Below are 16,197 nucleotides of genomic sequence, written 5' to 3' on the forward strand. Positions count from 1 at the left end.
AGATAAAGGTGTCAAGATGGCATCTTCTTTACCTTTTGGTATGTTTTACCTATTTCATAATTTTAAAAAATGGTTCCTGATTTTTAGAACTTGAGATCTAGTAGGGGAGATAGCCGCAAACACAAATGAAGCCAGGCCATGATAAGTGCTCACAATAGAGGTGCAAATTTCAGGGGGATAATAAAAAAATAATAAACTTTCTGCTTTGGGGAAACAAGCGTCCAATCATTTGTCTTTACAAGGACATGAGACCATAAGTTTGTATTTTGGGAAGAAAATGTCTTTCTTGTTGATGCATCCAACAAGCCTTAAATAAATGTTTTTTTAATCTAAAACTGAAAAGACATTCAGTTCAGCCATTGGGTGGTAGCCCAAAGCTGCTGCCAGGGCCTCTTTCTAAGGCTCCTGGTTATTTCTCAGAGCAGACAGCACTGCTTTGGGCCCTCTATATCCCACCATTTGTGATGCTCCTTCGTCCCCAAGTCTGTCCACATACTGCGAATCCCTCTGAGTCTATCAGTCCCTCCCGTCATAGCTAATCAGTGCTCTGCCCCCCCCTTCACCCTGTCTCCTTTCCACAAAGGACAAGGGGTGACCCTAAAGCTTCCAGAGCATAATTTCACAGGACAAAATGTTGCAGATTTCCTTTAAATTAGTCCTTCCAGAAGACAGGGATAGGCCAGGCTTTCAAAGCGCCCCTGCATATGGGCAGGCTCTACTCCTATCTCATCCACATTGCCACTAACAGGCCTGGGACCAAAGCCTGACAGGAACATTAAGAAGTTCCAGTCCACTGGAACATGAAAAGTCCCTGGTTCCAGTCCACCCCACAACCCTCATGTGAAGCAGAAAAATGTATCGTTTGCCTTTTTTGCCCATATGACTTCTTAGATGTAAGAATCAGACTGATGATTTTTTTTCCCTCCTTCTAAAAAGGAAAGCAAAGAAAAAAATGTCTGTTTGAAGCAGGGAGTTTCTCACAAAGCTTTAAAGAATCATTTGTTCTAATTTAAAATGAAAGACGTAGATTTTCTCCATCAAAAAAACAAAAAAAGGCCTATTTATATTACAATATAATTGCTATGCTAAAATATGCTGCATGTTAAAGCACTTATATACTGCACAATAGTTACCCAACATTTATGATTTCCGTAATTTTTCAGTTTAATGATTTGGAAAGAAGCTACCAAGAGTTAGGAGTCATAAATTAGTTGCTTGGCTGTGGGGTAAGTCACCGAACCTTTCTGGGCCTCAATCTGCAGGAATTGGACTAGAATGGTCTCTAAGGTCCCTTTGAGCAATTAAAAAAAAACATTCTGAAAATACAAGGAATCTGAACAATCCAAAGTGGAAAAGGGCTTCTCAAGACTGGTTCACTCTTCCCACAACTAGAAACTCTCAATCTATCAGAGAAATTATAAGACTCTTGATTCAGTAAAGAGAATTGAACCAAATGACATCTCCCATGTCTTTCAATTGTAGGATTCTTTCATGTTACAGATGATTTCTGGAGACCATACAACTAGAGAATGACATTAATTTAACAGTTAAAGAGAGAGGGAGGGAATGTCATCTTGTAGGTGTGGTAAATGTTGGCTGTTGGGTTAACAGAGCAATGACAGGTATAGCATACCAAGTCACTGTGTAGCTCAATAGGGATTGTTTGCCTTGGGCCAGGTTGCTAGGTGGTGTAAATAACTCTGCAAACACAACACCCAGCAATGAAAAGGTCTAAATGCCTTCAGTCACTCCAAAGGTAACATACAGGGTTTCACCACACAAAGCCTTCTGATTGCCAATCAGAAAAACTCAGGAGAGCAGAGGGTCACAATCGGCTCTCATTTGTTTTGGGCCATGCAGACACCCTCTACCACAGAGTGCTCCATTGGCTTATTTTCTTAGGGACACAGATCAAGAGTGACAAATAATAACAATCATCTCAGCATATTCTCTTACATGTATATATTGAGGTGAATTTCCAAAGTGATTCCATGTATTTTATCTCATTTGAGCCCCATGTGAGGCAGGCAGAGCATGTATTATTCCCTTCTCTGAGAAAAACTGAGGCTTAACAATATTTACTAACATTCCCTTTCCTCAACAATGGGAAACTGATCAAGTCCTTATTACATCATCTTCAATTTCCTTAGATACTTTTGTCACAAGAGGTAAGGCAGGATATATCTATCTGTTCATAATTTCAGTATATTTGCATATTTCAGGAAATGGCAGAGGAATATAATACTGTTATAAATTTCAGGAAATAACTTTAAAAAATAAAACTAACAACAGCAATCCTGCAATGTAATAGTATTTTTAAAAGTTGAATTAGAAATGCTTGTTGCACCTAAGGAATAATAAAGGGACCCAAAAATCTATAACAACCCAAACCCAAGTTAAGTTGCAATCCGGTGATGTGATTCTGGAAATAGGTAAGGGTAAATCATAGTATACTGGGAAGAAAGAAAGAAAAGAACAGTATCTGAAATAGGTGATAAACATCAAGAAACAAAGGTCTTTCTCCAGAAATGATATTGAAAAACTAAATTTAGACTGGTCAAGAATTAAGCAAAGGAGCTAAGCACTGTATATAGCCCATGTCCAAATAAAGGCAGATTTTGGTATAAAGTAAGCATTCAAAAGCTTTAACCCTTCGAAGAAAAAAAATGCCAACATCTTCTAAGGCACCTATTATACTTATACTTTTTATATACTTTATCTAATTTAGTCTTTATCCTTTCATGGAGGTCAATATCATCATCATTTTACAGATGAGAAAACTGAGGCCCCAAGTGGATAAATAAGTTATCCCAAGTTGCAGTTAGTAGATGGCTTATTAGGTACATCTGATATCAAACTAGGCCCTTTTAGAAAGTTACCTTTCTTTAGAAAAAGTATATCTAAATTTTTCAGTTTAATTTAGTTACTAGAAACTTGAGAAATTAAAAAATAAAGAAATACATTTTTATCTTTCCTAAAATTGGTAGGCTGCAAATTCCATGAGATGTTGTAATTTAACTCACTCATCCTAATGACTAAGCTTTAGAGTCAAAAGAATTGGGTTTGAATCCTTACTTAAGTAGCTGTCTTATGTAGGGTAAGCCCTTGAACTCTTTAGGCCATTATCCAATATATTAGTCTTTCTTCCTATGTATTTATAAAATATAATTACTGGATGTTATGTTAGGCATCCCAGGGATAGAAAGATATACAAGATCTGGTTCTCCAGCCTCAGAGTTTATTTTCATTAAACTAATTTAGTTGAATCAGAATCACTTTCTTCATTCTTAATCAGTATCATTTTTTAGGATTCTAGTCCAAGCAGACAGGTATGCAGGCACAAATGCCCAGAGGCACATAACATAAATGAAGAGTTTTAACACTGACACTTTAGGACAGAGGACTACTGGGAATAATTCTTCAAACCTTGTAGCCAACTAATCCCACCTTGATCATATTCCTGTTCTCCTTTGTTACTGCCCAAGATGTAGAGCATCTCTGATTTATATTCTCAAGCCTGGACTGCTCTGTGATCCCCTTCTCTGGCCCCATCTCCCACTGCCCCTCCTACTGTACCCTTCTCTTCCATTTTAACATCTTGGCTGAATGCTCTCTCAACCTCCTTGAATGGATGAACAGTCACAGTTAACTTTTTTCTCTTTTTCTTCCTTTCTTACCATCACTGAATCCAACTAATCACCCAAATCCTGTGCATATTCTCATCAGGGAAAATTGTCAAAAGGTTTTGCAGTGGACAAGATGAATGTTGAGTACTCTTGCCTAGGGCTCCAGCCCCAGTTTATGTGAGCCTTTCCTCGTTTTTGAGATATTTACAACTCTGAATATTGTAGCAAACATCTAGTAATGCAACTGATTCTTGTCCATAGAATGCAAATTAATTGTATCTGGTGGTATGTGGTTATTAATGTCCTATCAATATGGAGTGGTTTGCCCCTAACTGTACACTCATTGCAGCATTCCTTATTGCCTACATATTCATGTGTTCTTTGAATTTTCCTTACATCTTAATGATTCCCTCATTAATTAATAAGTGAAATAAAATATTTGATACACATTCCTTTTATATGTGTATGAATCATTGTTTTACCCTTTAAAAAAGTATCCTTTAACATTCTAAATATCTCTGAGTTTGTACACTTCCTTCCACTGCAGTAACTCTTTCTAGCATTGTCATCATCATCTTCACCTACACGTCCTTAATTTTACCTGTCTCTAGTCTCTTCATCCTATTTCATTTGCTCCGTAGCCAGAGTACTTTCTCTAACATGTAATTCTGAGCATACTACTCAACTTCATAAAATCTCTTAGAATGAAGCCCTAACCCTCTTGGCCTGATTTGCTTTTCTAGCTTCATGTTTGATACAGCCCTGCAGTTCACCAGATTCATTTCAGTCTCTGCATTCACTACCCTCTCTCTCACGTCTGCAATTTAGCACTTGCAGTCCCCTTTGCATGCAACACACTCTGTACACCTCTCTTCACCCAACTTCTGCTTGTTCTGTAGGGTTCCTGTCTGTTACCACTTCCTTCCTGGATCTATCAAGTAGGGGGTTAGATGCTACACGTCTGTCCTCCTCTAACAGCCTTTACTCCTTTACTCCTTTGCCACCTCCCCCAGCAGCACATATCATCATATAGTAAGCACTCCTTGTTCACCATTATATCCACAGTGCATGGCACAGCATCCAACATCTACTAGTCATTCAAGGACATTCTGAAAGCTGAAGTCTCTGTATGGTCCCAGGAGAATAATGGAAACTTTCCTACACAAATCCTTCTCAAGGACTATGACCCACTTCATCCACTCCACCCCATCCCCAACAAAAACAGCACAGGTTAGACTCAAAATAGAGTGTACTTCAGTGTGTTTAGCTTTTAATTTACAGAGTCAGAGTAAAATACAGTTGAACCTTGAACACAGTGTATTGCCTCTGCCTCTCAAGGAGGTAAAACAGTGGTCCCTCTTAGTACCTTATGCCTTTAAAAGAACTAATATAAGACACAATTTTAAAGTTCAACATTATAAAAGCAATATAACAATATAACAAAAATTTGAAAAAATAGAGAAAAAATGATTCTGTCACCCTAACTCAAAAATTTTTGATGTACTTGAACTTTTTTACTTGAAAAACATTTAAATGTAATTCCAATTATGCTGTCCTTCAAACATTGTCTCCTGTTTCTTTTCTCTTACAACTACATCATATACATTTTTCATACAATTTTGTGGATTTCATCACCACCATTTAAAATGGCAGCATATATTCTATCAATTGGCTGTTAAATATGCCTAATTCTTGTTATTCCTGATAGTTATGTTATATAAAGTCACTGCAAATGCTGAATTAGTGAATACTGAACCATTCATTGCTTGTAGGAGAAATAAAGGGTTACGTTTCTGGTCACAACATTTTCAACTGATCAATATGCAGCTTTGTTTTATGTGTATTTCTGTTTAGAGATACTTTACTTAATACATATTGTTGATTCACTAATACCAAACTCACAGCCAGTAGCACAGTAACTCATGCTTAAGTGAAGCATTATCTTCTCTGTAAGACACGTCACAGCCTTCTTGCACTTAAGACTACCAGGCAGCACTTCAGCACTAAGCTTGGGGGCTATTTTAAACAGTAAAAATACCAAAAAGCACAAAAATGCAAAAAACGGGGCATTAAGTCAACTTCCAGAAGGACACCTGTTTACAGTGTGAGCAGTGAAATAAGAAAGCACAGAGCCTCACCTTGTTCTCTCACAGCTGAGAGCATGTACTTCAGACAAGTCCAATTTTTCATTGCTCTGCATATGTCTGCAAATGACTGTAAAAGTGCTGCAGGTATTTATTTGGGGATTAAAAATATTTTTTAGTGAGTAAAATATACTCAAATTCACAAATATAGAATCTACAAATGACATAAATAATAAATCTACAGGGGTATCAACTGTATTTCTCTATTATTCAATGGTTAGACTATTTCTTTGCTTTCTATTGAAATAATGCTGTCATTAATATCGTTATGCACAAAGCCTCTTCCTCTTTTAGGAGTATTTCCTTAGGAACTACTGGGATTGTTATAATTTTGATAGAGCCTTCTTATTGCAGTAGTATTTGGAGTGGCTCATGCCAATTGTTCAGAGCCTTGCTACTTACAAGTGTGGTCCCAGGACTAGGAGCATCAGCATCACATGTGAGCTGATTAGAAATGTCGACAAAATCACCCCAGACTAAGTGGATCAGAATCTGGTTTTTAACCCAATCCTCAGGTGATTCTTATGCATTACAAGTCTGACACCCCTGATATAAATCAAGGATTCTCAGACTTTAGCATCACCTAGCCACCTTGTTAAAACACAGCTGCCCAGCCCCACCCCCTAGAAGTTCTGATTCAGAACATCTGGGGAAAGACCTGAGAATCTGCATTTCTAACAAGCTCCCAGGGGATGCTGATGCTCTACTTTGAGAACCACTGCATCAGCTGATTCAAAGGTAGGTCTTTTGCAGGTTTCATGTTTTTTAACTGCTAATGCATATTTTTTTCATGGAAGAGAGGGAAAAAAATAATCGATTTATAGCTCATTAAAAGAAATCCTCACTGAATAGGGCCAAGTTTTGTGAAGGCGGGTCAGCTAGCCAGCTGGTTACACTTAGTTGTAGCTGGAAGGGGGAGGCCAATATGGATGGATCAACTGAGAAACAAAATAGAGGGGGAAGAAAAAGTTTCTCTCGACACAATCTATAAAATAATTGTGGATAAAATGAGAGTTTCTGTGGCCAGGATTCTCACCTGGCAGTGGTTGACTAGCTCACTGTACACCTGTGGGCAATACATGGCTGTTGACTCTATATAAAGAGCTCCACCCAGTGCTCTGGGAGAGACACGGTGGCAGGGCTGCAAGGCTGCATGAGAGCAGAGCAGAGGCTGGAGAAGTGGCAGTGCTGAGGACAGAGGCCCAGAGGACAGCTGTGTGGGGTGACTGTATGGACAGAGGGGCCCAGAGGATGGCTGTGTGGGATGACTGTGTGGACAGAGGGGCCCAGAGGATGGCTGTGTGGGACGGCTGTGCAGATAGAGGGGCCCTGAGGCAGAGACCAGCTTGCTGCACGCAGACTCTCTCTGAGTGAATGGGATTCTAGTGACTGACCTGCCACCTGGAAATAAAGTTGGGTATAGCCCTTTCACCCCAAGAATGTTCTACTGTCAATTTCTTTGGTCACACTGAATCCATAGCAAACTTGCCCAGGGCTGAAACCCATTGGCAAGACAATAATCTATCATTAAAGTATCTGAAAAAAATTCTTAAGAAGTTTTTCATTAACTATATTTTATGAGTTAGATACAAAAATTGATGGATCTGCTTGGTAAAAAGTGTCAAACATTTCTTTTTCAGTTTCCTGTGGTAATGAATAACGAAAGACTAGGTCCCAAAACAAGGCCCCAAAGCTTAATTTCTGTGGCTCTGGCAAAACCTTGTCTGCAACTACCAGGAATAAACCAGAGGAGATTTCTCTTAGCAGATGGAAACCTGGAAACTAGTTTCCTTACTCTGAACCTTCAAGTCTGCCACACAATCAATTCCTGCATAACTATTCTCCAGTGTAAAGATATTTCATGGTATAAGCCATATATATTTCGGGTACATCACAATTACCATTTCATATTGCTCAGGGGCTTGGCAAAGCTTGAACACAGTCCAAACTCTGTGGTTGGTACTCTGGTGGAGTGACTTTTCCTTCCTGTAGGGGCTCTTTTGCTCTGCATTTATGAAGAACTTCTCTTAGTCAATTCTTTACTTTCCAGTCTGGGACCAAGGCTTCTAGAATCTGGGTGGCTAGCTGTTCTTTGTTTTTAAAAGTATTCCATTGCCTTTTGAACAGTTAGCAGAAACAAGACAAAGGCTCTTTATAAAATAATCTGTGGCAAAAGCAGTTTGACTCTAACCAAAGCCAGTCTCAAAGGTATAAGATTCAGTTAAAGGAACTCCTTATCAAGGTAGATAACATTTTGATCAAAGGAGAGCAGGTGATGGGGAGTAAGTGTTTCAGAGTGTTACGGCAGAAGCCCTGACTGGAGAAAAGATCATTATGGAAAACACAAGGATTATGCGGTTTTCTTTTTCAAAGAAATTCCTACTCTGGTTTCCAGCTCTCTGAGAATACTTAAGAATTTGATTATAGCCTAGCTTTGATCATTAATATAACCAGTATAAAGCAAATGTTCAATTATGTTCTATTAGACAAACAGATGGAAGGGGATCTGTTCAAAAAATGGCCAGAAATAGGTGGAGGAAGAAGAAGAGAGGGGAGGGAGAACCTGGCAAAGTAGTAAAATTTCTTTTCGAACTGGCTCTTCAGTCCTAGCAGCTGCAATATCAGGTGGGTATTTCCCAGGAGTTTCTATGCTTAGCCAAGAAAAGATTTTAAATCAGTATGTAATTGAGGTCTAGAAAGTAGTGACTGAAAATATCCAAAGGTATATTGCATGTTTCTTTGAAGCATGCATATGTATTTTAATTTGTTATGTGAGAAGTAATAATTGGTGGGTAAGTAGTGAAATGCTTAATCTTACCTTAATCAAAAGATTATTTTCTCCAGAAAAAGCAATCACAGCTTTATATTTTGGTGGGCTTGATCTCACTGGTCTCAATTATCCATGATTATCCATGCCTGCAAACAGCCTAATGTGTCCCATTAAAAGGACAGCTACTACAGACACAGGTACAGTGCCACAGGGGTAACAAGCCTCAGTGGGCTTATTTTGCAAATTGAACCCTTTTAGAAATAGCAACTGTGACAGCCCTCCTCAGGACTATAACAGAATCTCTTTTTTTTTTTTTTTTAAGTGTCTGTCCCAGATTCACTCTTTTGGGTTTAAGGTGGAAACTGCTATCCTAGCTGCCGCCCGCCTATAGTGATCGATCAGCTCAGCCAGTCTTCCTGGGCCATGCTACCTTTTTTCCCCTACCACCTTTCTCCATTCCTTTGTCTTTGGCTATTTCCTAAGCCCTTCACCCTCAGTTAACTCATTCTTTCACTTCTCTGGCCTCTTTGGAATCTAAAATTTCACTAAAGTGTCCCTTAGTACAGCTCAATTTGACTATTACCCCCAGCCTAAGAATTCAATACAAATTAGCACACTGAAGACAATTACTATCTGTCAGTGGGAAATCCTACACTGTTTTTCCCTATTTTTTTAAGACGATTTAAATTGCACAGTTACTACACATGCTTAGGGTTGCCCTGCAAAATTTCTTTCTGCAAGGTGTTTTTACCACACCACTATACATATAAGGTACTAAATGGAAACACTCTCTGAAATTACAAATTATTATAGCTATTAGGATTAGACATGAGACCTCTCTGCTTGACTATTATACAAGTAAGAAAGGATATGAGAAAAAGTATAGATTGGTGAAATGAACTAAAAAATGAAAAGGAAGTTTCCTGCTTCATAACTGTTAAAATTTATCTTTTTTCTTTGACAAAATCCACAAACTCAAAGCACCAGTTCATCAGCCAAACTGTTATTTGGAGAATTCTGAAAAGAATAATTTTCAAAAGCTAGCAATTTAAAAAAAAAACTTGTTTTTTCAAAGACTGGTTTTTCAAATCCATTTATGGATTTAGCAGGTCTTCATTTTCTCATTTACCATATCCTTCTGCCTGAGTTAGACAAAGATAGGAGATAGTAAGAGAGGGACAGAGCCATTATGATGAATCTTGCTTCTTAAGAACACTGATAGAAGTCTGGTCAAGGAAAAGGCTACCACACACAACCAAACTGACATTATTGACTGATTATCTGTTACCACATCCCCTCTTAGTCCAGACCACCAGATCACTACTCTAAGGGAGGCTCTCCCTTGACTACAAAGAACAATGGCCAAGACAAGTGACACTTACAATGGGGACGCCTAAGGGTAGCAAGGTCAGATCTCATCAGGACTCTACAACGTGCTTCTGAGGAAGGCCCTGGGCAAATCTGAACATAGTCTAACCTTTCTCTGTCTCACCTAGATACCTCCACCTGAAATACTTTCGACACTGTCCCCTCCTTCTCAGCTGTAGATGCATCCTCACAGGGACTAAACTTCTATGCAAATACAGTGAAAGAACTGGAATAAAGGCAAAGTTTAACCAGACTGTCTTAGAAATTGTCACTTGCCTCTTTGAGGTTGGTATTAGCCAGATTCCAAGAGCCCCACAATGTTAGAGGTAGAAAGGACACTTAAGATCACTAATTTCATCTCATACGGTATAAGCCAAAGCTGAGGACGATTTTTTTAAAGTTGAGAGAATCATCTTGCCAAGGATGACCTGAGACTGCTACACACTTCAGTTTCGGTCCAGCTCTTTTTCCATTGCATCTGTGCCTAACAGCAGGTAAACAGAAAGCATGTTGATTTTATCCATTTTAACATACTAATCTTCCAGATAAAGAAGGCAGGTAAGTGCTTGCATAATAGAATCTTATTATTGAAAGCTTTACATCAGGGGTTCAATTCACCCTCTGTTCAAGGTGGTGCATGTAAATCTTCTGCTAATGCATAAAAAGTAAAAGAAATTTTAAGTGTCTCCAGTGTTGCCTACCCTGGAGGTTCTCTGCCCAACTCCTCTGAGAACTAGAACATATTCCCCTCATTCACTGTCACTGACCATGCAGGGATTCTCAGTGGTGACATTATGGAAGGACACCGCCCCCCCTCCCCCCCAACACACACATCCACACATACTTAGAAAGATCTATCCAGCAAGCAAAGTTTGAAAAAGCTCCCCAAGCACCACCCCAGCCCTGGTCTCCACCCAGTGGAAAAATCACTGATCCAAAAAACTGGTTTTTATACAATGAACAAGTATGTATGGAGTATCTACTTTGTGCTAGGCACAGAGTATAAAATGGTGAGCAAAAATTTAATACTGCATATTCACTTTGAGTTTTATTACTTAGAGGAAGCTCTCTTTATACACCCAAGTGCCTGACTTGGTCAAGGACCCGCCCCTGAGTTTGCTAGTTCCTTAATCTCTTTGAGGAATCTGTACATGTACATACACCATACGATGGAAAAGTCCCTCTTTGACGTTACCCCAACTCCAGTGCTCTCTAGTTCCTTCCCACCTTAATTTTTCTCCTTAACATTATCACTGTCTAAACACAATTTGCTTATTATTTGTCTTCCCCAACAGAATAAGCCCCCAGGAGGCCAAGAATTTTTCCTGTCTTTTTTTTTCACTGCTGTGTACCCAGTACCTAGAACACATAGTAAATACTTAATATTTGTCGATTAAATGCCAACACTTCTACACCTGCCAATTCTATTCGATACATCCTATTTCCCATTAAGTTCTCCCCAACATTTCCTTCAGTCATTCTCAAGCCCCATATATTGTCCCCAGCTTCTTAGGATTTTTCCTGCCAGCTACATCTAGGCAGAGTATAGCTAGGCTGAGTCCCATGATTAGCTTGTAAGTGGTAATATTTATCTTCCCCACACTCTTTTCTACTGTACTTGCTATGCTGACACTTAACCCTATATTACTCCCACCATCCAAATTATCTTACTCTTTGTCCAGTCCAGAGCATTCCAAGATATCTTAGATTCATGCTGGACTGTACCGATAACAATTTATAGTAGTACTCAATGCACAAAATCGGTGGCATACAGAAGAAAGAGAATGGGATTAAGAATTAGAGCTGGGTTTGAAAACTGAGTAAGATGTGCACTATGATCTGGTGTCTTTGGCTGAGCCAGCAACATTTCTGAGCCTGTTTTCTTATCTGCAAAATGGGAGTAATAGTCCCTACGTCATATCTTATCTAAATCTTTCTCTCTCCCATATCCTTAAGGAAGAATAACAAACATAAAGCAGGAGTGTGATATCTATTAAATGACTTTTTTTTTAAATAAAAGAGTGTTCTTGGTGGATGCTTTTTTATTTTAATCAAAATTGCAAGAGTCAGGCTGCCACCTGGCAGACTGGTCATCTTGGCTATCTTGATTCATTTGAATTTCCCAAGCAGTCAGTGTGGCTGCAGCACACAGAGCAAGGGTAGGTAGACAGTGCAAACCAAACTGACCAGTTCTGCCATCCAAAGCATGGTTGTTCGTCATATACCAGTGGATATGGCCTCTGGCCCTTAGGAATAGGAACCATTCTTTTGACAGTCCCCCAGGACATGGCCCTGGTTTGACTGATTTTGTTTAATAAATAAATTAATTCCTACTTCTGGAGTAGCTTCAATTTTTAAACAGAAAGCCATCTATTGACAGTCACTGATACACAGGATTTTATTGTTTGATATTAAACAATTAAGAGTTATTGTTTTTTTTCCCCTACAAGTACACTATACATGAAAATAAATATAATCTAGAACACAGCCACTAGGAATGGAGAGAGGAGATTCTATATCCACTCTGTGCCTTAAAGGGATAGTTTTACTTTAACAAATCCACAGTGCAGACTATAACTCTTTCATGGAAATAAAGCTCTCCCTTGGCAAAATGTACATAATAGTCTGTGAACGCTTCTCAAGGTGAGTTTGATTATGTAAACACATTTTAAGAAATTTCAAAAATTCAGTCTTTGATCTAACAGTGATCTCGTAAACTTCAGAAATTTAAAATGACTTTGAAATTGCTACTTTCAACAAAGTCTCTGAAGGTACACAAAAAAGTAAATGCTGAAATAAATCTAGATACTTACAAACATATTGTATCATTTGTTCAACCCAGCAAATAAAAAATAGTAAAATATGAAACCATAGTTGTCTGAGTGTGAGGCTAACAATCTGGTTTAGAATCAGGCAGAAGTTTTCCCTTCTGTAACTAGCGAAATCAAACGCATTCAGAAAAACAAAATAAGGGAGGGCAATGCCAAGCTGAGAAGCAAAAGAAAATTATAAATCCTCAGGTAATTTTGAAATGAAATGGGTTTGTAGCTGGAAGATACATTAGTAAGAATAATTCAAAAGATATCATTAGAGCCATACTTCAGAAGACGTTTCATGAGAAAAGATTACAATATGAAAATCTTCAAACTAAGTATTAATCATAAAAGGTAAACATGACAAGGCTGGATGGTAAGACCATCTCTCACTGGAAAGAGCAGCCAGTACACCCTGCAGACTAAAAAGCACTCAGAGTGAGGCAGTTGGAAAATGCTATTAGATTATTTGGGTTGAGGGGCTACCCCAGAAGTAGAATGTGTCTCAATGTCACATCCCTCTTCTTACAACTACTGCAAGTTTCATCAGAATAGAGCAGAGCCCTAGGAAACATATTCAATCACAGACACTTTTTGCTAAAACTTCAATCGAACTTTCAAACCAATTTAATACATCAGAACTTTCCCATGGTTCCCCCAAACAGTGCAATAAACTGAGAAGTTGGAAGTTCACTTTAGAAAAATATTGATGTATATTTTTATGTAATCTACCCTATGGAATATATCAACAAGCCACTTCTCAGTTTTCATTAGGCTATATTTTTAAAAATCAGAGTTTAATGATAATTCTCCTTTTGCCTCTGGTATAGGCTTTTAGGTTTTGAAAATGTAACTAAAATGCACAGAGTCACATAGCAATGCATATTGCAAATATGTATAAATACACCTCTGTAGATCCCATAATAAAAGCTCTGGGGGAAAAAAATGGTGGCGCAAGTATTCATCTTTCCCAAATTGCAATTTCAAGATGTTATACAATTATGAAACAAAGGCAAGGTGAAGGGTGAGCAACAACAGAAAGGACCGCAGAAGGGAAGGCAGTGCTCAGCAGGATAGAGCCTGCTCTGTCTAGCTGGCCCAGCTTTCCCCAGCACCTTTCTGGTACCAGTTCTGGGCTTTTCCTCTAATACAATGCCCATCATCTCTCAGAGAAGTGAATCTCCTTAAAGGAAAACCTTAAAGGAAAAACATCCAGAGGTAACGTGCAGAACCGTAAATGAAAAATGTCCACGTCTAGCAGGCAGACATGCAAAGGAAAACCAGCTGTCAGTTTCAGAGGCTCCTAGCTGTAACAGGGTTTCAGGTTTCTCTTTGCCTCTGTCTCTGTCTCTCTCACCGTGTCTCCCTTAATAATATCAGCTTTCTAATCACCTCAAACCACAAATAACATTCTCCATCTGTCCTTGTGAAATAAATGCTGATGAAACAGAAAAATAGAGTGCGATACTCACAACAATGAAGAATTCCTACACATGCCGTTCCATTTTCTTGCTTTAAAAGATGGAAGGTTAATTTTAAAAGGCTTGCAGAATTAGGAAAATAAGGGAGAGGTGATTCCACCCACACAATCCTCCAGCCCACCGCAAAGGAGCCCAAAGGCTTGCTGACGTCACAGATTCATGAATGGATGTAAATTGGGCTGGCTGAGGATTCCGCACAGACCTCGCAGTGGTGTGTGCCTTGAAAAAGAAAGGGAGGGCTCAGAGCAGGCCCAGCCAATAGGCTGCACGCAGTCATGGCCTGCCTTCTTTTAGAAGGAATCTGGTCACAGAATAAACAGAGCCCGCCAATCAGGTGTCTGCCACTGCCTCAAGACAGACTAGCAGCTTGAGGAGTGTGTGTGTGTGTGTGTGTGTGTGTGTGTGTGTGTGTGTGTGTGTGTGTGTGTGTGTGTGTGTGGTCATGAAAACATTATTATTGCTATTGAATGAGGGAATCAAAATAGAATTTTGTTGGAATTAATGCTGACAAAAATGCATATAGAAGAAATCGCAGTCTTTATTCATTAGAGCTTTTTTCTTTAACCCTTTTTTTGCAGTTCAGTAATGTGCCTGATCTGATGTGATAAAAACAAAGTCAGGGAAATCGTTTCAAAACTGGTGGCCAGTAGACATACATGCCCTGCAAACCAAGACTCATAAAAGCAAAATAGTAGTGAAATGATGGGAAAAATAACCTTGATTAAGGAATATAAATATGTGAGTCAATATTACATAAATGTATTATTTTGTAGAACAGTATCTGCTGACCTTGGTGATGTATCAGAAGTGGGTGTGAAAGAGCAATTTACTACTACATTTAAATAAGGTAGAACAACTCCTAACTGGTTTATTAAACTTCTGATATTCAATTAAGACACAGCTCCAAAAGAGCCCTTAATGATTCTTAGGGCAAATTTTGCTTTTAGTAAGATGCCTTATTATTAACAGCAAAAACAGCTAAGTTAAATTCACTCAAAGAGCTCGTGACATTTAAAATGTTTTTCTAATTAAAAAAATTTTAACAGCTTTACTGAGGTATGATTGATATACAAAAAACAACACATATTTGATGTGTACAAATTGATGAGCTTGGAGGTATGCAAACACCAGTGATACCATCACTACAGTCAAGGTAATAGATACAGCTGACATCTCCCACTTTCCTTGTGTTCCTTTGTGTGTGTGTGTGTGTGTGTGTGTGTGTGTGTGTGTGTGTGTGTTAAGTACATTTTACATGAAATCTACCCTCTTAGCAAATTTTGAAGTGTATAATATGGTATTGTTAACTATAGGCACTATTTTGTACATACACAAGTGGGACTACATCAAAATAAAAAGCTTCAATCAACAGAATGTAAAGGCAACCTACAAAATAGGAGAAAATATTTGAAAACCATATATCTGATAAAAGGTTAATTTCCAAAAAAGATGTAAGAACCTCATACAACTTAAGAGCAAATATATAAATAACTTGTGACATTTCTTTACTCTTTATTTAAAAAGTTTTCAAAGTCACACAAAAGTGGACATTAGTATAATTTGTTGTCCCCGTACTCCATCATGCCATTTCACAATTACCAGTACTTTAGGAAATGGCCTCAAATCCTTAAAACTGGAACAATATTATTAATAAAAGGCCTTGGTTATGAGGTCTCCAGTGACCAAAAGCATTCCTAACAGACATCTACTCTATCTCTCAATCAGATTATTTGTATAGCTGAGAGAAGGAAAGCGGTTGCTGGTTACTATGTGGTTATGGAAGGCTCAAACCTGACAATAGTAAGTACTGCAAGCTGGTTAGCTCATTTGGAAAAAAAAAATTCCAGGACTACTTTACACACAGCAAAGATGTTCAGTGTACTGTTCTATATACTCAAGAAATAGAGTATCACTGGCAAACAACATATTCAACAAATTTCTCTAACAGAACTTATGGTGAAATATCACTATAGAAATGACAGACCAAAGAAGTGA

The 16,197-nt window shown here is 38.4% G+C and overlaps 1 protein-coding gene across 6 annotated transcripts in view; it reads right to left on the reverse strand.

Annotated features, from left to right (window-relative positions):
* The window catches only part of MAP3K13 (mitogen-activated protein kinase kinase kinase 13), a 124,581-nt gene that overhangs the window by 79,319 nt on the left and 29,065 nt on the right, over positions 1 to 16,197 (reverse strand). For 2 of the 6 annotated variants that reach the window (XM_037024151.2, XM_037024150.2), the window contains exon 2: positions 5,765 to 5,851. The exons of 2 other annotated variants lie outside the window; for them this stretch is intronic. The gene's annotated coding sequence lies outside the window, so the exon portion shown is untranslated. Of the gene's footprint in view, positions 1 to 5,764; positions 5,852 to 14,193; positions 14,500 to 16,197 lie in introns of those variants that run through there. 2 more of the 6 variants (XM_017681182.3, XM_017681164.3) reach the window with 1 other exon arrangement.

Source organism: Manis javanica, chromosome 3 (genome assembly GCF_040802235.1).
Source record: "Manis javanica isolate MJ-LG chromosome 3, MJ_LKY, whole genome shotgun sequence".
Taxonomy (NCBI): domain Eukaryota; kingdom Metazoa; phylum Chordata; class Mammalia; order Pholidota; family Manidae; genus Manis; species Manis javanica.